We start from the raw sequence: 24,345 nt of genomic DNA, 5'->3' as shown, positions 1-24,345 counted from the left end.
CAAGTGTACTGTCCTTATCCGTAGCTTTAGCTATGCAGGTAGCATCAATAGGAAAACTGGATACAGTATCTTCAAGTTCTATGTCCAACTGAAGACATTCAGATTCTTGAGAATCGAAGGCAGTATCAGGACCAACGGGTAAGCGGGAGAGGGCATCAGCATTACAATGCTGGGATGTGGCTCGATATACAATCTGATAGGAATAATCAGAAAGGAACATGGACCATCTTTGAAGCTTTCGGAGGGAATTCTCTGGGATCTTATTACCAGGATGGAATAAGTGTACGAGAGGCTTATGATCGGTAATGATCAGGAAATGGTTGCCATAAAGATATTCATTGAAACGGCGAATACCAAAGATGATGGCTAAAGCTTCTTTCTCTATCTGTGAGTATCGACGTTGATGGTCATTAAGTGTTTTCGAAGCGAAGGCGATGGGGCGTTCTTGTCCATGACGATCCTTCTGGGAGAGAACGGCACCGACACCGTAGTCTGAAGCGTCAGTAGCTAGCGTGATGATCTTTTCGGGCTGAAAATGAGTGAGTTGTATAGCTTGAATTAAGGCGTTGTTGATTGTTTTCCATGCCTGTTGGCATTGCGGAGTCCACTGAAACTTAACACCTTTTTTACGTAGAGCGTTTAATGGAGCTGCCACTGTAGCGAAGCGTGGAATGAACTTATTATAATAGTTCGCTTTTCCGATGAAGGACTGAAGCTGCTTGAGGTTCTGAGGTGCTGGCATGTTTACTATCGCGGAGACATTCTGCATACTAGGACGAATTCCATTCTTATCAAGTATATGTCCGAGGTAGTGAACTTGAGGCTGAAAGAAGGTACATTTAGCGAGATTCGCTCGTAGGCCATTGTCTTTCAATTTCTGTAGAAGAAGGCGGAGATTGGTTAGATGTTCCTGATGATCTTTTCCAGTAACAATAATATCATCCAGGTAGTTAGCACAACCGGGAATGGAGGCGGTGAGTTGAGCCAAATAGCGCTGAAAAATAGCCGCTGAGGATGAAACACCGAATGGGAGACGCTGGAGCTGGAGCAGTCCGAGAGGAGTGTTGAGTGTGAGAAATTTCTTAGATTCTTCGTCTAAAAGTAGCTGGAGATATGCTTCTTTAAGATCAACTCGAGAGAAGAATTGTCCACCAGAGAGACGACGGAATAAGTCTTCTGGACGTGGAATAGGAAAGATATCGGTTTCGAGTTGTGCGTTGACTGTAGATCGAAAATCGCCACAAAGTCGAACATTACCATCAGGTTTCTTGATTACCACGAGTGGAGTAGCCCATTGACTAGAAGTAACTGGTACTACAATTCCAGTTTGTATCCATCTTTCTAATTCTTTCGTGACCTGGTCTTGAAGTGCTAGGGGTACTGGACGTGATTTGAGGAAGCGAGGCTTAGCTCCGGATTTCAGCTGTATGTGAGCTGTATAGTCTTTGGCCGTTCCGAGCTGAGAGTCGAAGACTTCAGGAAACTGCGCTAGGAGAGCGGTAACATCAGAAGTAGGATGCAATGTAGATACGACGTGAATGTTGTCATGTATCTGGAAACCAAATAAGTTAAATAGATCCATGCCCATAATGTTTGATGCAGTGTAGTTGTTAACTACGAGAAGAGGAATGGCCTTCTGAATTCCTTTATAACTAGACTGAAGCTTAATTTGACCTTTGATGTCAATTTTCTTCTTGTTAAATGTCACGAGCTGGATGTCAGCTGGAGAGCATGAAGGTGAACCCAAGTCGTGGTAGGTAGTCAGGTTAATAATAGAGACAGGTGATCCAGTGTCTAATTGAAAATCGACAGATCGATCAGAGAATGAGAGAGGAATGATAATTTTGTGAGAATCCTTTGTGGGAAGAATAAGATTGATCTGAGCAACTTCCATGTCTTGGCGGGGCTGTATATGCTTCCGGCGTGCTGCAGTAGTCTTAGCAGGGCGGAGCGAACTTTGACAGACAGTCTTAATGTGTCCAAGTTTATGACATCGTTCACAAGTAGCTTTGAAAAAACGACAGTCACGACGTTCATGATGCTTGAAACAACCTCGGCAGGAAGGCAGGAGTTTCGAGGTGCTTTTAGAATTGGGCTTCCGTGTAGCATTACGAGAGGGAACCTGGCGAGAATGCTTGGTGGAGAGCGCCTTATCCGTACGGTTCACTGTAGCAGAGGACTTGCGGGCCTGAGGCGATACTTGTGCAACTTCGTGTGGAGAAGCTATGGCTGCGGCAGTCTTGGTAGTAAGCTCATAAACCGTAGCAATACGCTGGACGTCTTCTAAAGAAGGGTTACTCTGCTTGACAGCGTCAAAACGTATTTTGTCTTCAGGAGTATGTAAAATTATCATGTCCCGAATGAGAGAATCAGTGTAGGATGAACCACAACCGTCCTTGGAGCAGATGAACTGGCAGGGTTTAGCTAGACCACGCAATTCAGTTATCCATTCAGTATGTGTCTGATGGGGTTGCTTTCTGCTCTGAAAAAATTTATAGCGAGCAGCCACTATGTGAGGAGCTTTGGCATAGTGTTCCGTGAGACGGGCTAAGAGCTGCGTGAAGGGTACCTCAGATAAGTGTTCTTCTGGACTGAGTTTACGTAGTAATTCACACGTAGCATTGCCAACCGAACTAAGAAATAGTGCGCGGCGGCGTTGATCATCTGTGACAGAATGGCAGATGAAATGCTGTTGCAAGCGGGCTAAATAAACTGACCATTCTTCTTTAGCCGGATCAAAAGCAGAGAACGGAGGAATAGCTGATGGCTGTGTAGAGACAGAAATAGCTTGAATAGCCTGAATTAATGCTGCCTGTTGTTGTTGCATAAACTGTTGTTGTTGCTGTTGTAAGGCTTGGAAGACCGTAGCGAGTTGTTCCGCAGTAGCCATTGCGAGATGCGTGCAAGATAGAGTAAGGTAAGCTGTGTGTCAGAACTGGTTGGAGTGTCGTTGTTGTTGTAGCACGTCGCCGTAGAGTTGACAACTGGGCCTGTCGAATTGTAGTGTCGTGTTTACCTCGTTGCTATAGAGTTGGCGATTGGGGTCGATGACGTGTAGTTTGTTGCTTTTTACCTCGTCGCCATAGAGTTGGCGACTGGGGCCGATGAATTGTAGTGGTGTGCGTTTTTTACCTCGTCGCCATAGAGTTGGGTTGTAACCAAGGTTGAAGTTTACAGAACACAACTTTTATTGCTTCACTTTATGATATTTACACAAATAACAGAAATTTATTTTGAAGCAAAAAGGAATATTGAATCTTGAGAAAAGTCTGTCTTTATACAATATGTACAGGTTTGCAGTCTTTATATACACTTCTATCTTGAAAAGATAGTCTTTGTGAATTGACACTTTGATAGTCGAGAACTATCTGGCACACTAACATGAATGTCTTTGAGAGTCCTTGTTTGTTGAAGTGCCTGAATTCCTAAAAAGCAAGTTCAATTGATTGAAGAAATTCCACCTAGCGAAACTAAGGGAGCTTGCATAAGTTAGGGAATGAAAATGGCTTGTAAGAGAATTACGGAACATAGGCAGCGGAAACAGGTAAGGGAGCGGTGACCAGAGGTGAAACCTCGTACTGCCAGAAATTCAGTCCACCTGGTCGAAGCACATTTTCAAGAGGAGTAGCCTCCGTGCTCGACGTAGGGTGTATTCTGGAGCTGGACACCGGGGCAAGTGGGCTATTGAGCAGGAAGGGAGCTCCTATTTATACTACACTCGATGGTCAGGCACGCGCACTGAGGGCTGCGCGTCGAAGCTAGCAGAATGATACACAGGCGCGCGTGCAGCTGGCTGGCTGAGCGAGAAGAGAGCGCCGGACATACAACAGTGGGTACTAATCATAGGCAAGGCAGAACCATGGTAGCTATCATCCCATGGTTCTGCTCATATAGTGGTACTAATCACAGGTACTGCAAAAGCCGACCGCGCGGTGCTCCTGTGTGCTACTAATCACAAACCTATTTCGTACCTAATATAGTGGTACTACGCACAAGTAAAAGCGACCCTTGGTGTTCTCCGCGTGGTGGTACTAATCACATGTAGTTGCATGGTTCGAATACAACCATCCCTTGGTCGCCCCTTTTAGTCGCCTCTCACGACAGGCAGGGGATACCGTGGGTGTATTATTCGTCTGCCTCCCCCACCCACAGGGGGTGTGTGTTTGGTCCGCGAGAGGTATTTTATTTCCCTCAAGTCCGCCGGCAAGCCGGTTAGGACCCCCCTATCCGCCACCTGGGACGCGCCACGTGGGAGTATCACCTCTCCCCCTGCTACGCCTGCGTAGCAGGTTCGTGGAGAACGCTTGGTCTTGCGGAGCCATATGCTGCACTGCCGTAGTCTAACCGAGATAAAATGTGTGCCCGATAGAATCGCAGGAGCACCACGCGGTCAGCTCCCCAATTAGTGCTGCTAAGAAACTTCAAGAGGATAAGCCTCTTGGTGCATTGCACTTTTAGCTCCCGCACGTGTGGCTCCCACGATAATTTACTGTCAAAAAGGAGCCCAAGAAATCGGTAGGTGTCAACAACTGGAAGAACGACATTACCTAGATAAAGCTCAGGATGAGGGTGAAGTGTACGTTGACGACAAAAGTGGACAACGGAGGTCTTTGCGGCAGAAAGCCGAAAGCCATGTTCTAAGGTCCACTTCTCCACCCTCCTAATAGCTTGCTGTAACTGTCGCTCTGCGACTGCCATACTGCACGAGCTATAGTGCAGAGCAAAATCATCCACATATAGGGACGGTATTACGGCTGGACCAGCAGCAGCGACAATACCGTTTATGGCAATCGCGAACAGAGTGACACTAAGAACCGATCCCTGTGGGACTCCATTTTCTTGAACGTGATATTGCGAATAGGTCCTCCCTACTCGGACACGGAATAGACGGAGGGACAAAAAATTCGCAATAATACCGGCAAGTTACCTCGGAATCTCCATTGATGCAGGACTGAAAGGATGCCATATCGCCAGGTGGTGTCGTAGGCCTTCTCCAAGTCAAAGAAGACAGCTACCAAGTGCTGTTTGCGGAGAAACGCATCCTGGATAGAGCTCTCCAGGCGTACCAAGTGGTCTGTGGTGGATCGAGCGGCTCGAAATCCACATTGGTACTCGGACAAGAGTCCTTGTTTCTCCAGACACCACACGAGTCTGCGATTTACCATCCTCTCAAATAGCTTACACAGGCAGTTCGTAAGACAAATTGGTCTGTAACTTCCTGCATACTTAGGATCCTTGTCAGGCTTGGGGACAGGAATGACTATGCCCTCTCGCCACTAAGACGGAAAATCACCCTCTATCCAGATTCGGTTAAACACACGAAGGAGATATAGTAAACTATCATCACTAAGGTGTTTCAACATCTGGTTATGGATGTTGTCCGGTCCAGGAGACGTGTCCTTGCAAAGCGCTAAGGCGAAAGCGGAGTTCCCACCCCGTAAACGGCACGTTGTAGTCCTCTGAAGCTTGGATGGCAAAACTAAGGTGATGACGTTCTGCCTCCTGCTTCACAGCGAGGAAATCAGGATGGTAATTCCCGGAGCCAGATACATCCGCGAAATGACTAGCTAGATGGTCAGCAATCGCGCGAGGGTCAGTGGCGACACTGCCTGCAATGGAACTTCCCGGTACAGCAGATGATTCCTGGATACTCCAAATCAGTCGAAGGATCGTCCACACTTGGGTGATGGAGTATTGACGTCATACACGACACACATCTCTCCCATGAAGCCTTCTTACTTTGTCGAATAAGAACTCGCGCCTTAGCGCGGGGTTTCTTAAATCTTACCAAGTTGACTACAGCAGGCTGTCTACGGTAACGTTTATGAGCGCAACGACGTTTTTTGTTGGCTGCTGCTATTTCATCGTTCCGCGAAGGAACGAGTTTTCGGCGAGGAGTCCCCGAGAAAAACGGAATGGACTCCTCAGCAGCAGCAAGAATAACTTGGGGGACGTAAGTTATTTTCTCGCCGACGGTCCGCCTGATATCATCGTTAACGACAGCTAGTGATGTGTACTTTGGCCAATCAGCATGTTTAAGAATCCATCGAAGGGGAGCCTCGACGGATTGTTTCAACAAAGTAAGGATGATGGGAAAATGGTCACTGTCATGGAGATATTCGTGTGCATTCCACCGGTGATGATGATGATGTTTGTTGTTTAAAGGGGCCTAATATCGAGGTCATCGGCCCCTAATGGTACGAAATGAAAGAACAAAAATGTCGAATTCATCCACTGAACAAAAAAAATAATGACATGAAGAATACTGGATGGACATGAACCACACAAGAAAAAAATAAGAAACAAACAAACAAACGAAATACAGTGGATCAGACTCAAACAAAGATCATATATAATTGATTACTGACCAAGGGACCACTCATAAAGCACGATGATGCTTCATGTCTAAAGGGGTGTAAAATCCATGTCGAAGGCCCCACAGAATGGTACATGTCGCGAGAAAAGTAGAACTATGGTACTTGTCATGTTGCGGTACTAATCAAAAGTAGCGAAGACAAGACGGTACTACTCACAAGTAATGTACTCCGTACAGGTAACGCAGACCTATGGTGTTTCGCACACAATGGCGCCACTCATAGCCAACGCAAACCAATGGGTTTCCCCACCTAGGTTTACTAGGCACGGATGCCGGTCCCACGGGCTCCGTGGTGTTCCTCACATGGTGGATACTAATCAAAGGCAACGCAGACTTACGGTGTCGCTCATATAGTGGTACAACGCACAGGCTACGGCCAGCCCCGCGGTGTTGCGCACATGGGTACGACGCACGGGTACTGGAAAACCCACAGGGGAACCAACTCTCTGCTGCTAATCACAAACCCATTTCGTACCGAATATAGTGGTACAACTCGCAAGTACAGGCAGCCCATGGTGTTCCCCGCGTGATGGCACTAATCAAAAGCAGTTTCATGGTTCCAATTTAATCACCCCTTGGTCGCCCCTTTTAGTCGCCTCTCACGACAGGCAGGGGATACCGTGGGTGTATTATTCGTCAGCCTCCCCCACCCACAAGGGGTGTGTGTTTGGTCCGCGAGAGGTATTTTATTTCCCTCAAGTCCGCCGGCAAGCCGGTTAGGACCCCGCTATCCGCCACCTGGGACGCGCCACGGTTTTTCATGTCTTCCATCAACTCGTCGTCAGTGTTCAAAATAAGGTCGCGGTGAAAGATGACTCCGCGAACCAGGTTCAAGGACTTATGCTCCTCCACATTGACGGGGATATCGCCAAAGTGCTCGCACTTAAGCAACTGATCAGCTTGCAGTGCTGTACGAGTCTTTAGAAGCAAACTACCGTTGTGCATTTTCTTAAGTTCCTCCAGTTCGCCGTAGACACCTTCGATGTGCCTACTAAAAAGCATCGACTTCGCCAGCTTAAAATCGTGCCCATCGGTTCTGATAGCGACCAGAAACCTAGGGAAGCTGGATCCCATTCCTTCACGCAGCGCATGTTCCCAGGGAGTTGAACCTCTCAGGGAAGCAAAAGTTAAAGACTTAGGTGGGGGACCACCTTGAGAGAGACGACTTCGTTAGGAAGCCATTCCCGAAAGCTTCCTCCCCGAATGCCACCCACTCCGATCAGGGGTCTCTGTAGCCGAACCAAGCAGCCAAGGCAATACCCACCTGGTCATAGCAGGTACTGCCCGGGGTCCGATGTTGGACGATGCCTAATACGGGATGACTGAGGCAATGAGCACTAAGACTCCCTTCCTCCAGTCACCCGCAATAGCATGTACCCCATAGCGTGTACAGAGCACTAAATATAGAGAAATAATAATAATAATAATAATAATAATAATAATATGTCCCTCTGGCATTCGGCTGTGCGGGGACCTACGTTGTCAGGTAGATACTACTGCCAAGGTACATGGCGCTCCCACCCGCAATGGTTTTGGGTGGGCAGTTGCGTGCTTTTGGGCGTAATCGAACACGTAAGAGGCCCATCTCCGGGCAGCACGCACATCAAAATTTGGAATGGTCTACATCTGACCCTCGGAAAAAAAAAAATAAAGGGGGGACCATGGCCACATGACCCTTTAAGTCGCCTTCTACGACAGGCAGGGATTACCTATGGATGTATTCAGCCTCTCCCATCCACAGGAGGTCCAACACATTATACCAAACCGCAATCCATGTCCGCGCCAAGGTCGCCCCTTTTTGTCGCCTCTTACGACAGGCAGGGGATACCGCGAGTGTATTCTACATGTGCGTCCCCCACCCGCAGGGGGTATTGTGTTTGTTCCGCAAGAGGTATTTTATTTCCCTCAAGTCCGCCGGCAAGCCGGTTAGGAACCCCCTATCCGCCACCTGGGACGCGCGGCGTGGGAGTATCACCTCCTGCGTAGCAGGTTCTTGGAGTGCGTTCGTATACCGTCGCCGATCCGAAGACGACGTAATACCACTGCTTCTCTCCGAGAAACACGAAGGGAAGTCTTGCATACCTTCGTAGTTCTTTTGATCGCCCTGTGGTTATTTGATAGGGGAATGGCCTGCCACTCCATCTCCCAATGGGACATCACCAAATGTCTCAGCTGAGAACGAATATCACTGGCTGGAACTTTGTAAGAACAGGGGGCATTGTGACCGCCTCCTTGGCAGCCCTACCACCTATCTCATTTGCCATTACACCAATGTGGCCTTACGAGAAGAGAGAATTTTATATCACTTCCCACACCTCTCAGAAGAGACTATTGTATATCATACTGAACGTTACGACCTATTATTTCAAATTACAGCACGTTCACATTTCAATGTTCAGTATACACCTAATAACGCATAGCATACTTACTCCAACATCATAGACGAAATGTGTGTAATCCTGAATGGAGTCCATTAACATGCACTGAAGCTGGTATGTCATAATTGTAGAAACACAGTTATAAAATCGCATCATCCCCCTTGGCGAATCATATGTAGGAAGAACATTCCTCTTGTGAGCCTGAAAGCAGAGATAATTCACTACATGAGAGCAAGATTAAGATAAGTCCAATGATGATTGTACCGGGAGGTACACCTCAACGCCGGGCATTCAAATAAGCGCCTTAAAGAAGTCCCCTATCGATCATAAAGTGAAACTAATGACAAAAAGGATGGAACTTTAATTAGATGTCACCACTGAAACATTAAGTAATTGCTTTGCTGTGAAGTTTCCTAAACCGACTGGATTTCTCCTTCTTTTGTTTACTATGCATCAAGAAGTTTGGACATTTTTCTACAGATGACACTACTAAAAAATCTGATCATGCACTCTGGTGCAAAGCGAAAGAACTTATAACTTAAAGAAGTTTTGTATTTCCAGGTTTACCATAACTGATCTATGGTCTTTTATTTTTGTGTTGGCAATACTTCCTTTTACTTCCCGCCAGTTTTGAATATGACCAATGAAAAATTTCTGTTATTAATTTTCTACATATCACTAGCTTCTTGTTCGATTTTGAGTTCAACTTTTGAACTTGACCAATAAAATTAAGAGGGTGTATCCTGATTAGTCCTGAATGATCTCGAACCTTCCCTGAGGGTATATAAACTGCGGTTTTTCATGTTTCCTTGTCAATTGATCACCGTCTGCATAGTGTGTATGTTAAGGCAGGAGGCGGGGGCGCCTCTTTCTTCGGTCAGCAGAACATCTATAAGGTCACATAACTTAATTCTTTCTTGCTACCTCCGCAGCTTTATTCGAGGGGAAGGTCCAAATCTTTAATTATGTAATAGTACCTTTCTAAAATCTTTCTTTCGGCTAATGTAAAAGCTTCATAAAATCTTTAACTGTAAATCGGGGATAGAGAGTGAGTTACCCTCTCGAGCTCCCCTTCATTTTGGTTTTAGGTGGCTACGTTTTCGTAACTGTTTTCTTCCTGTAATGTGTTAAAGTAATTTCCACGCGAGCCACCTTCGTAGTTTGGGAATAGCCCCAGTTTCATCGGCCGAGAGCCCTGTAGGTTTTAATTTTTTATCTGGTGTGCAGGGTACGCCTCCATTCAGCTTGTGTGCGGGCCGTTTATTTAACCTGTTCTTTTTTTCACAAAGGCCCTGTAGGTTGGGTACTAGATACCCCTGTGTAAAATTATTTTCTATTTGTAAATTGTGGCTTGAGAGGCCAGAGATTGTAAATTTTGGTGTAATGTTGCCTTGAGTGGGCCGTAAGAAGCTGAGAGCCTGTAAGCTCGTTTTCCAAAATTTTGTAAGGGTAATGAGTGCCTCTGGAAGGCTAAATATTGTATTTTGGAACAAGTGCTCTTGAATTAGGGGATTTCTGTCCTTGAGTAAATGATTCCTTGTTTGAATTGAAGTGCAAACTGGATCCGGTATCTCTGGTATTGTAAAACTACGGGCTTGGAGCTCAAAATCAGTAAAGTTCACTGATCTTGAAATTTTCGTCTTGGTTCAAGATAGCTTTTGTACCTGCTATGTTGTTATGTTCACTAAGTGAAAAAATTTTAAGTTTGAAGTTCGAAAAGAGATATAACCTTCAGTTTACGTTTTAAATTAATTTTGATATTGTAGACAGATCCTTTCACCCCAGTACCTTCTTTAACCTCTTTCTGTTCCACGGGTATCCCCGTAACAATGACGACGATTATGCTTGTTGTGCAAAAGAGCCTAACAGATAGGTCATCGGATCCCATGGTAAGAAGTGCACCCAAATGAAAATTAAAACTTCAAAATGTGTCACTGACTAGAATCTAAAACGAATGATGACGAAAAAATAATAGTGAAAACAAAATCAGTGGATCCAATTCACAACGCCTTAATTACTGGGATGATACTTCTTGACGACGACGATGATGATTGTTGTTTAAAGGGACCTAACAGGTGGTGGTGATTATTGTCTTAAGAAGAAGTACAACTGGGCAGCCATCCTCTATATAACACTAATCAGAGGGAAAATATGGAAGGGGTCCGACACTTCAAAAAATGAAGATACCGGCCACAGGAAGACAAGGGCCACGAAGGGCGTGAAAATGGAAGACTCCCTAGCCCTCGCAAACCTAATAGCGTCGGGGTCGGAGAAGAACAAGAGTTGACGAAGGGAGGTCGGATAGGATAGATGAAAGTGAGGAGAATGACACAAGTAAGTGGAAGCAATGCCAGGACTCAGCTGAGGGCCCTGTGGTCGCCAACCCACGCTCCAAAGTTCAGAGCCCATGGGGGCCCTTTTAGTCGCCTCTTACGACAGGCAGGTGATACCGTGGGTGTTGTTCTACCACCCCCACCCACAGGGGGAAGGGAACTAACAGCTAGGTCATCAGCCCCTAATGGTACGAGGTGCAACGAAATTAAAATTAAAACATCAAAACTGACTAGATGATGATGCTTGTTGTTTAAAGGGGCCTAACATCGAGGTCATCGGCCACGAATGGTACGAAATGAAATAACAACAAGAAGTTCAAAAAACCCACTGACCAAAATAAATAAAACGTCATGAAAAATGAATGGATGGACATGAACCAAAAAACAAGAAACAAACAAAAAACAGTGGATTGGACTCAAAAACGGTCATAAATAATAGAATTACTGACCAAGGGACCACTCATAAAGCACAAGGATGTTTGATGTCTAAAGGGGTGCAAAATCCATGTCTAAGGCCCCACAGAATGGTACATGTCGCGAGTAAAGTAGAACCATGGTATTTGTCACGTTGGGATACTAATGAAAAGTAGCGAAACTCACGGTGTTCCAAACATTAAGGTACTACTCACAAGTATTGTTCCTCGTACAGGTAACGCAGACCTATGGTGTTTCTCACAAAATGGCGCCACTCATAGCCAACGCAACCGACGAGGTCCCTCACCTAGGTGTACTAATCACGGGTGCCGGCATTCCCGTGGTGTTCCTCACATAGTGGGTACTAATCACTGGCAACGCAGACCCACGGGGTCGCTCATATAGTGGTACAACTCACAGGCAACGCCCAGCCCCGTGGTATTGCTCACATGGGTACGACTCACGGGTATTGGAAACCCATACTGAACCCCGCTTGAGTGCTACGAATCACAAAACTATTCAGTACCTAACAGAATGGTACCACTCGCAAGAAAAGGCGACCTATGGTGTTCCCCGCGTGATGGTACGAATCAAAAGTGGTTTCATGGTTCTAATTCAATCATCCCTTGGTCGCCCCTTTTAGTCGCCTCTCATGACAGGCAGGGGATACCGTGGGTGTATTATTCGTCTGCCTTCCCCACCCACACAGGGTGTGTTTGGTCCGTGAGAGGTATTTTATTTCCCACAAGTCCGCCGGCAAGCCGGTTAGGACCCCCCTATCCGCAACCTGGGACGCGCCACGTGGGAGTATCATCTCTCCCACTGCTACGCCTGCGTAGCATGTTCGTGGGAAACTGACTAGAATGTAAAACGAATTATCATGAAATATGATCGTGAAACACAATCAGTGGATTAGTGGATCAAATTAACAATGTCTTAATTACCGGTATGATGCTTATTAAAATTATAAAATCCTTTTAATAACAACCACCTACTCAATACATTATATTACTCATTGAATTATAAAATAATCATGAGGTGTCTTAAATAAAGGAACATGTTTCGTTCGACATAGCGAACATCATCAGCCTTAATTTACAAAGATTAGGTCAGGGCCCTGAACTGAATGATAAAAATTGTTAAAAGAGTGACAAAGCCATAATAAAAAGTAAAATGATAACATTAGACATGAAATTATAACAATATGTACAGATTAACAGCAAGTATGTAGAGGAATACTTTGAACGATGGTAGTCTATAAAGTTAAAACAAACATGAGGTTGTTAAAGTAAAAAGATATAGATATAGTGCATCTTAAAATATATGTCAATGCGTGAAGCGTGGATTAATTATTGACTATGGAGTTCTTAAATTGAGCAAAACAAAAGTTGAAATAGAGTTTATTGAATAGTACGAGTCAAACTGAGTCAGTTAAAAGGCGCATGGCGACGAAACTAAGGTTAAAATGACGTGAACTTCAGTAGTTAGGAATTCTGTAGGAGAGCCAACACAATGCCAGAAGGAAATACCAGTTGAACTAGTCCGTATTTACACGCTAGCAGTAGAATTAATCATATACAACGTAGGACACCAATGTGGACTCGTTAAGTAACTATAACTTGAAAGTAGGGAGAGTTCCAGCAAACCAGAGATGAATGGAGCAGATTATGGCACAATTGGAGTTAGAAATCTGGAAAGAAAGAAAGGGGAGGAAAAATAAAGTTATATTATAATGAGGAAAAAAAATTTAAAAAAATAAAGAGGCTTGCCCTTGGGACTAGTGTGAGGTGTTCGCTAACGTTGGCTGCGCGAATCAAACTGGCGAGTAACCTTATTGCCGCTTCTAGTATTGTATGTATGTATGCGTAGAGGCGGGGAGTGAGTCATGTGAGGAGGAGGGGTGACCGATTCCTTAGGCGGGTCGGGTATTCGTGGAGGGGGTGTCGCATGAGAGGGCAGTAGAGTAGTAGTTGTTGTTGTATTATTAACAGTTGTATAATTAAAGATTCTCGTAAAGTTATTATTACTTATATTGAAAAGAGAGAGTAGTTCTGAAATTTTCTCGATTATTGGACTTTTAATTTCTGAAGTATCATTTAAATTTTGATGCCCGTTAAAATGCTGGTCTAGGAATATGTAAATGTTCTCATACTCTGTCATAAGTGTACTTGTATAGGCGTATTTCAAGATTTGAAGGTCTTTTTCAATTGTAGTAAAACTGTGGCTAGTCTCTTCCATATGGGTGCTCATGGCGGAATACTTTTTATGTTTCGAAGCGTTGTAGTGTTCAAGGTATCTGGTCAAAAAGCTACGTCCAGTCTGTCCGATGTAGGAGAATCCACAATGGGTGCATTTAAGCCTATAGATACCAGAGTTCGAGAATTTATTGTGATTAATGTTAACTATATTTGAATTGAAGAATATATTACGGTTCGTATATCGGGTTCTATAAGCGATATTAATATCGTATTTCTTTAAAGGGTTAGTAACTTGAAATAGGCCTGGATTTGTGTAGGTGAAGGGAGCATATTTCGTTTTTTTAGGCTTGTCCGGAATCAAATTCGTTGCGGTTTTTAATTTTATCTTGTTAATGATTTTATTAATCATTAAGGGGTTATAGCCGTTAATTCTGGCTAAATCCTTAATATAGTTTAGTTCTTTTTTGCGATTTTCAGTTGTCAGCGGGATTTTTAATGCTCTATAGACAAGACTAAAAAATGCAGCCTGTTTATGAGATTGCGGATGTAAGGAATCGTTTCTTATAGTGATGGGGGCACAAGAAGGCTTTCTAAATATTTGAAAAATGAACTTATTATTCTCTCTTGAAACGTTTAAATCCAAAAAGTTTAGAGAACCATTGATCTCGTCTTCCTTAGTGAATTTGACATCATTGTCAAGCTCATTAAGGGATGTTAGCACACTATGACTATCGTTTTTCTGTGTATCTATAATGGCAAAAGTGTCATCAACATACCTTAACCATAATTGAAGACCATTAATATTATTGATTATTTTGTTATTTTCCAAATCATCCATAAAGATATTAGCTAGAATGCCCGAGATCGGGTCACCCATTGCTAGGCCCTTTTGATGATATATTCTATTATTGAAGGTGAAATAGTTGTTATTAAGTACAAATTCTAACAGACTGATGAAATTATCTATTTCGCATTTGCTAAGGTTACTGTGTTTTAAAAGGTTTGATTTAATAATCTTGACAGTTTTGCTTACCGGAATATTGGAATACATATTGGTAATATCATAGGATACTATTATATGATTATGCTCAAGATTGAATTTCGATAATTTTTCACAAAATTCAACGGAATTTCTTATATAGGCTGTATTATTGAATTTAAAGTGTTTACTGAGAAAATTATGCAAAAATTTTGAAACTTTGTAAGAAGGGCTGTTCATGCAGTTGATAATAGGGCGTATAGGTACGTCTTTTTTTATGGATTTTTGGCAAAGCTTTTGCAGTTGGAAGTTTCGGGTTCATTATTATAAGTTTCTGATATTCGTGTTCTTGTAGTAAGAACGGCAGATTCTTCAATAGGTTCTTCAAACTTCGTTGGATTTTGGGGGTGGGATCTTTATTAATAATAGTAAAACTGCTATTAGCGAAGAAATCTTCGGTTTTTTTAATGTAATCATCTTTATGTAGTAATACTATGGTGGGACCTTTATCAGCTTTAGTGACGATGATATTATTATTATTAATTTTATTTCGTACATCATGTATTTGTTTGCTAAGGGTCGGATTCGAGGTAGTTTTCAGTTCTTTCGCCAGAAAAGGAAGCTTTTTCTTTATTTCATATTTAATGTCTTTATGCACTTCTACGGGAGTTTTTGAATGTTAGATTCAATTTCCGCGACTGTAGTAATCAGATCGTCGGTTTTTTTCGGGTTAGGCCAATTAAATTTCAGGCCTTTATCAAGGAGGGATAGTTCGTTATCTGAAAAGTCGGTATTAGATAAGTTCACCGTAGTAGGAAAATGATTTAAGTCGGCGGAAGGGAGGTTAGTTTTACTGTTGACACTACTCTGTTTATTCTTAGTGTTTTGCAATTGTATCAGTTTATTGTCTAATGTTGTTTGTTTCTTCTTCACTATGTCATGTACCTTTTCATTGACAAACATGGAGTATGAACTCCCTTCTAATGGGGACATACTAGAGGATATTTCAAGATGCGTCTTATAAAGCTGTAGGTTTAGGAACGATTTCTTTTTGTAATGCGCCTTGATTTCGTTTTTTAACCAAAATTCATTAACTTTCGTTTGAGTTTTACGTAAATCAGAAGTCGAAAAGTTTTTTCTTTGAAGGTGTTTTAGAAATTTGGGAATTAGTCCATGCTTCATACATTCTTTTAAAAATTGAATATCTCTAGATATTTTGCTGACCTTGACTTTGAGATTAAGATATCTATTCCTTTTTGTAGCCTGGTAGGCAGCTAAGTTACATGTAATTAATCTCATAATAGAACCGTATTGAGGACAATATATTAAAATGACAGAGTATGAGTATGAGTATGAGAACATTTACATATTCCTAGACCAGCATTTTAACGGGCATCAAAATTTAAATGATACTTCAGAAATTAAAAGTCCAATAATCGAGAAAATTCCAGAACTACTCTCTCTTTTCAATATAAGTAATAATAACTTTACGAGAATCTTTAATTATACAACTGTTAATAATACAACAACTACTACTCTACTGCCCTCTCATGCGACACCCCCTCCACGAATACCCGACCCGCCTAAGGAATCGGTCACCCCTCCTCCTCACATGACTCACTCCCCGCCTCTACGTATACATACATACAATACTAGAAGCAGCAATAAGGTTACTCGCCAGTTTGATTCGCGCAGCCAACGTTAGCGAACACCTCACACTAGTCCCAAGGGTAAGCCTCTTTATTTTTTTTAATTTTTTTTTTCCTCATTATAATATAACTTTATTTTTCCTCCCTTTTCTTTCTTTCCAGATTTCTAACTCCAATTGTGCCATAATCTGCTCCATTCATCTCTGGTTTGCTGGAACTCTCCCTACTTTCAAGTTATAGTTACTTAACGAGTCCACATTGGTGTCCTACGTTGCATATGATTAATTCTACTGCTAGCGTGTAAATACGGACTAGTTCAACTGGTATTTCCTTCTGGCATTGTGTTGGCTCTCCTACAGAATTCCTAACTACTGAAGTTCACGTCATTTTAACCTTAGTTTCGTCGCCATGCGCCTTTTAACTGACTCAGTTTGACTCGTACTATTCAATAAACTCTATTTCAACTTTTGTTTTGCTCAATTTAAGAACTCCATAGTCAATAATTAATCCACGCTTCACGCATTGACATATATTTTAAGATGCACTATATCTATATCTTTTTACTTTAACAACCTCATGTTTGTTTTAACTTTATAGACTACCATCGTTCAAAGTATTCCTCTACATACTTGCTGTTAATCTGTACATATTGTTATAATTTCATGTCTAATGTTATCATTTTACTTTTTATTATGGCTTTGTCACTCTTTTAACAATTTTTATCATTCAGTTCAGGGCCCTGACCTAATCTTTGTAAATTAAGGCTGATGATGTTCGCTATGTCGAACGAAACATGTTCCTTTATTTAAGACACCTCATGATTATTTTATAATTCAATGAGTAATATAATGTATTGAGTAGGTGGTTGTTATTAAAAGGATTTTATAATTTTAATATATTGTCTTCAATACGGTTATATTATGAGATTAATTACATGTAACTTAGCTGCCTACCAGGCTACAAAAAGGAATAGATATCTTAATCTCAAAGTCAAGGTCAGCAAAATATCTAGAGATATTCAATTTTTAAAAGAATGTATGAAGCATGGACTAATTCCCAAATTTCTAAAACACCTTCAAAGAAAAAACTTTTCGACTTCTGATTTACGTAAAACTCAAACGAAAGTTAATGAATTTTGGTTAAAAAACGAAATCAAGGCGCATTACAAAAAGAAATCGTTCCTAAACCTACAGCTTTATAAGACGCATCTTGAAATATCCTCTAGTATGTCCCCATTAGAAGGGAGTTCATACTCCATGTTTGTCAATGAAAAGGTACATGACATAGTGAAGAAGAAACAAACAACATTAGACAATAAACTGATACAATTGCAAAACACTAAGAATAAACAGAGTAGTGTCAACAGTAAAACTAACCTCCCTTCCGCCGACTTAAATCATTTTCCTACTACGGTGAACTTATCTAATACCGACTTTTCAGATAACGAACTATCCCTCCTTGATAAAGGCCTGAAATTTAATTGGCCTAACCCGAAAAAAACCGACGATCTGATTACTACAGTCGCGGAAATTGAATCTAACATTCAAAAACTCCCCGTAGAAGTGCATAAAGACATTAAATATGAAATAAAGAAAAAGCTTCCTTTTCTGGCGAAAGAACTGAAAACTACCTCGAATCCGACCCTTAGCAAACAAATACATGATGTACGAAATAAAATTAATAATAATAATATCATCGTCACTAAAGCTGATAAAGGTCCCACCATAGTATTACTACATAAAGATGATTACATTAAAAAAACCGAAGATTTCTTCGCTAATAGCAGTTTTACTATTATTAATAAAGATCCCACCCCCAAAATCCAACGAAGTTTGAAGAACCTATTGAAGAATCTGCCGTTCTTACTACAAGAACACGAATATCAGAAACTTATAATAATGAACCCGAAACTTCCAACTGCAAAAGCTTTGCCAAAAATCCATAAAAAAGACGTACCTATACGCCCTATTATCAACTGCATGAACAGCCCTTCTTACAAAGTTTCAAAATTTTTGCATAATTTTCTCAGTAAACACTTTAAATTCAATAATACAGCCTATATAAGAAATTCCGTTGAATTTTGTGAAAAATTATCGAAATTCAATCTTGAGCATAATCATATAATAGTATCCTATGATATTACCAATATGTATTCCAATATTCCGGTAAGCAAAACTGTCAAGATTATTAAATCAAACCTTTTAAAACACAGTAACCTTAGCAAATGCGAAATAGATAATTTCATCAGTCTGTTAGAATTTGTACTTAATAACAACTATTTCACCTTCAATAATAGAATATATCATCAAAAGGGCCTAGCAATGGGTGACCCGATCTCGGGCATTCTAGCTAATATCTTTATGGATGATTTGGAAAATAACAAAATAATCAATAATATTAATGGTCTTCAATTATGGTTAAGGTATGTTGATGACACTTTTGCCATTATAGATACACAGAAAAACGATAGTCATAGTGTGCTAACATCCCTTAATGAGCTTGACAATGATGTCAAATTCACTAAGGAAGACGAGATCAATGGTTCTCTAAACTTTTTGGATTTAAACGTTTCAAGAGAGAATAATAAGTTCATTTTTCAAATATTTAGAAAGCCTTCTTGTGCCCCCATCACTATAAGAAACGATTCCTTACATCCGCAATCTCATAAACAGGCTGCATTTTTTAGTCTTGTCTATAGAGCATTAAAAATCCCGCTGACAACTGAAAATCGCAAAAAAGAACTAAACTATATTAAGGATTTAGCCAGAATTAACGGCTATAACCCCTTAATGATTAATAAAATCATTAACAAGATAAAATTAAAAACCGCAACGAATTTGATTCCGGACAAGCCTAAAAAAACGAAATATGCTCCCTTCACCTACACAAATCCAGGCCTATTTCAAGTTACTAACCCTTTAAAGAAATACGATATTAATATCGCTTATAGAACCCGATATACGAACCGTAATATATTCTTCAATTCAAATATAGTTAACATTAATCACAATAAATTCTCGAACTCTGGTATCTATAGGCTTAAATGCACCCATTGTGGATTCTCCTACATCGGACAGACTGGACGTAGCTTTTTGACCAGATACCTTGAACACTACAACGCTTCGAAACATAAAAAGTATTCCGCCATGAGCACCCATATGGAAGAGACTAGCCACAGTTTTACTACAATTGAAAAAGACCTTCAAATCTTGAAATACGCCAATACAAGTACACTTATGACAGAGTATGAGAACATTTACATATTCCTAGACCAGCATTTTAACGGGCATCAAAATTTAAATGATACTTCAGAAATTAAAAGTCCAATAATCGAGAAAATTTCAGAACTACTCTCTCTTTTCAATATAAGTAATAATAACTTTACGAGAATCTTTAATTATACAACTGTTAATAATACAACAACAACTACTACTCTACTGCCCTCTCATGCGACACCCCCTCCACGAATACCCGACCCGCCTAAGGAATCGGTCACCCCTCCTCCTCACATGACTCACTCCCCGCCTCTACGTATACATACATACAATACTAGAAGCGGCAATAAGGTTACTCGCCAGTTTGATTCGCGCAGCCAACGTTAGCGAACACCTCACACTAGTCCCAAGGGCAAGCCTCTTTATTTTTTTAAATTTTTTTTCCTCATTATAATATAACTTTATTTTTCCTCCCCTTTCTTTCTTTCCAGATTTCTAACTCCAATTGTGCCATAATCTGCTCCATTCATCTCTGGTTTGCTGGAACTCTCCCTACTTTCAAGTTATAGTTACTTAACGAGTCCACATTGGTGTCCTACGTTGTATATGATTAATTCTACTGCTAGCGTGTAAATACGGACTAGTTCAACTGGTATTTCCTTCTGGCATTGTGTTGGCTCTCCTACAGAATTCCTAACTACTGAAGTTCACGTCATTTTAACCTTAGTTTCGTCGCCATGCGCCTTTTAACTGACTCAGTTTGACTCGTACTATTCAATAAACTCTATTTCAACTTTTGTTTTGCTCAATTTAAGAACTCCATAGTCAATAATTAATCCACGCTTCACGCATTGACATATATTTTAAGATGCACTATATCTATATCTTTTTACTTTAACAACCTCATGTTTGTTTTAACTTTATAGACTACCATCGTTCAAAGTATTCCTCTACATACTTGCTGTTAATCTGTACATATTGTTATAATTTCATGTCTAATGTTATCATTTTACTTTTTATTATGGCTTTGTCACTCCTTTAACAATTTTTATCATTCAGTTCAGGGCCCTGACCTAATCTTTGTAAATTAAGGCTGATGATGTTCGCTATGTCGAACGAAACATGTTCCTTTATTTAAGACACCTCATGATTATTTTATAATTCAATGAGTAATATAATGTATTGAGTAGGTGGTTGTTATTAGAAGGATTTTATAATTTTAATATATTGTCCTCAATACGGTTCTATTATGAGATTAATTACATGTAAATGATGCTTATTGTCTAAAAGGGTTCCAAACCCAGGTCACCGATTCTCTAAGTGGTACTAATGACTAGAAAAAGAGAACCATGGAACTCCTCCTACGGTGATACTACAGGTAACGTAGACTTATAGTGTTTCTCGCATGGGGTACTAATCACAGGTAATGAAGACCCATGGTATGTCACACACAATTGCACCACTCAAAGGTAACACAAATCCATGTTGTTTCGCACATACGGGCACCACTGACCAGCAACGCACCCCATGGAGCTCCACACATACAGGGAATAATCACGGTGTTACGGAGTTACCCGTGGATCAGCAGAGGTGAAAGAAGGTGCCGGGGCGAATGGGTCTAACTACAAAATCAAAGTTAATCTAAAACTGCAACAAAGGTTATTTTTTCTTTAAAAAATACAAGCAACAATGTAACAGGTACAGTAGCAATAAACAAGTTTAGGAAACACAAGATTGGCAGTAAAATCAGGTATTGGGCTTCAAGCCTTCACTTAACAATTCCTGAGCTACACACTTAACTTTACAAAGAACATAACATTACTTAAGGGCAGAAATCCCCTAATACCTGGAGCACTGGCTCCCAACTCACAATATTAAGCCTTCAAAAGGCATTCAGTAATCTTACTATGAAAAAAGAGCTAACAGCCTCTCAGTTTTCAAGCCTATTTCAGGCAACAACCAAGATATCTTACATCTTTTTGGCCTTCCATGGCCCAGCTTACAAAATTGAAACAGGGGTATCTTGTACCCAACCTATAGGGCCTTCGTGTACAAGAAATAACAGTTAAAGAAATGGCCCGAACACAAAATGAAAGGAGTCGAATACTTGCACTCCTAGATGTGAATTTTAAAACCTAAAGGGCACTAGGCCTATGAAACAGGGACTATTCCTAAACCAAGGAGGTGACTCGTATAATAAAGAAATTTAACAAATTACGGAAAGGAAGAAAATCAGTTACAAAACGTAGTCACCTCAAACCAAAATGAAGGGGAGCTCGAGAGTGTGCATCACTCTCTATCCCCGATTTACAATTAAAGATTTTATGAATTTTTTACCTTTGTAGAGAAGTAGGTTACATATTTAAGGTTTCGGACCTTTCCCTCAGGTTAAACTGCGGAGCTAGCAAGAAATAAGATGTTAACTGGCCATTACCTTGCTGAAGACCAGCTGCCTGAAGAAAGAGGCACCTCCCGCCTCCTGCTTAACACATACTAAGTTAGATGTTGATCAAATGGCCAAGAGACGAGAAAATCTGCAGTTTATAAACCCTCGGGGGCTGTATGTGGGCCTATGCCCTTTCTCCATTCACCATCCCTAAATTGTAACTACAATTAGTGGAAAATAAATAATAATAATAATAATAATAATAATAATAATAATAATAATAATAATAATAACCTAAAGATGAATGAACAAAATTTAGTAAGGGAAAAACTTATGAATACAAAATTTCTTCAAAGAAAGTTCTTTCACTTCGCACCAGGGTGCATGATCATAGTTTTTAGCAGTGATATCTATGAGAGAATGTCCAAACTTCTTGATGAACGGAAAACAAAACAAGTCGAAATTCACACAGTACTGGAAACTTCACAATACCAAAATTACGGTAGTGACATCTTCTGAGGAAAAATTTGAGTAGGTCTAGTTCCAAGTTCAGTGTTTCTCCTGTAGAGGAGTTCTATTGGCGCAAGATTTAAATGTGCGGCGTTGAGGTGTACCTCCCGGTACACACGGGCACCGCTATTCCCATAAATAACTCATCATAGGTCACGTATACCCATGCTGTTGCTCACATACTGGTAGAAATGATGATGATGACGCGTGTTGTTTAAAGGGCCTATCATCTAGGTCATTGGCCCCAAATGGTATGAGGTGTACGACATATGATAATTACAATTTTAAAATGTATCCACTGACTAGAATTTAAAACAAATGATGATGAACAATAATTTTGAGTTTAAAAATTAGTGGATTTAATTCGCAATGCCTTATTTTCGTTAAAAATGATTGATAATAGATTATAGTAGTATAAGACATTGTCTAAAATGCAACAATATATTAAGGATACAGGGTAAAATCCAGGTAAATCTTTTTAATCGAAATTTAGTTTGAGGTGCCACTGGATTCCCCATGGGAAGGACTATCTGTTAAACGTATGAAACAGGCAAAGAAACAGGTTGGTCATGGGTTTATGTACCTTCAAAGATTTGGCGTACAGGAAAAGAAGCAGGCAACTCAACTGTTACAGGGAAAAAAACCAGGCAAGTTATCCGCCTCCAAACAGAGAGCAGTGCGATCGCTGAAGTATTCCGCGAGTACCTCATTGTAACTCTTGTGAGTCTTTTGTTTTTTGCCATTCTGCTTATTAGTGCAAGATATTATTCCAATACTTCGTAACATCCTGACGTGCTGTTAAGATGTCAACATTGGCGAACGAAGAAGATTGTATGCCACGATATGAGCCTAAGAAACGGAAGAAAAATGGCCGGATTGCAGATGTCGGTAAGAAATTATGGTTAAGTTCACATGAGATAGGGAATGTTTCCAAATGCTCTCGTTTTAAATGTTTTGAAGGCACCACTGAAGCAGTTAGAGCTAATATACTACGCAATTTCAACAGTCTAGAAACGCACAATGATCAGAACGGATATTCGGGAGGGTTAATAACAGTACTACCAGTAAAGAAAAGGAGACCACGTCAGGCAGAAGAAGTCGCAAAATTACGAGATGGCAAATTTGCACGGTTACGAGTCGGTGACGGATCTGACCATAATCATGATATACCAGTTTGTGCAAAACATTTTGTGCAATACATGGCATTACAAAAAACAAACAGAAAAGCTCGGAAATGACTGGTTGTTCACCGCAAGATAAGAGAGGTAAAACCGAGCTCGATAGCTGCAGTCGCTTAAGAGCGGCCAGTATCCAGTATTCGGGAGATAGTAGGTTCGAACCCCACTGTCGGCAGCCCTGAAAATGGTTTTCCGTGGTTTCCCATTTTCACACCAGGCAAATGCTGGTGCTGTACCTTAATTAAGGCCACGGCCGCTTCTTTCCCACTCCTAGCCCTTTCCTGTCCCATCATCGCCGTAAGACCTATCTGTGTCGGTGCGACGTAAAACAACTAGCAAAAAAAAAAAGAAAAAAAAGAGAGGTAAACATACAGAACTTCACAGGAAGCTTAACAAATCTACAAGATCATTGATATGCAGTCACATAAACAGCTTTAAAGGCCGACAAAGACATTATAGCTTAAAGGATTCAAAAAGAAATATTTGATGATGATCATCATCATGATCATGATGCTTGTTGTTTAGAGGGGCCTAACATCTAGGTCATCGGCCACTATGATACGAAATGAGATGAAATGAGAGTACAATTACAAAGTACAAAATTCATCCACTGACCAGAATTCAAAACATGATGAGGAATGAATTGATGAATATGAATTTAAAAGAATCAGTGGATAAGACGCGCAATCCCTCACATTCCCATAAACAATATTACTCACAAAAGGACTA

The sequence above is a fragment of the Anabrus simplex genome, chromosome 4 (genome assembly GCF_040414725.1).
Source record: "Anabrus simplex isolate iqAnaSimp1 chromosome 4, ASM4041472v1, whole genome shotgun sequence".
Lineage (NCBI taxonomy): Eukaryota > Metazoa > Arthropoda > Insecta > Orthoptera > Tettigoniidae > Anabrus > Anabrus simplex.
Note: the sequence above shows the minus strand (reverse complement) of the source record.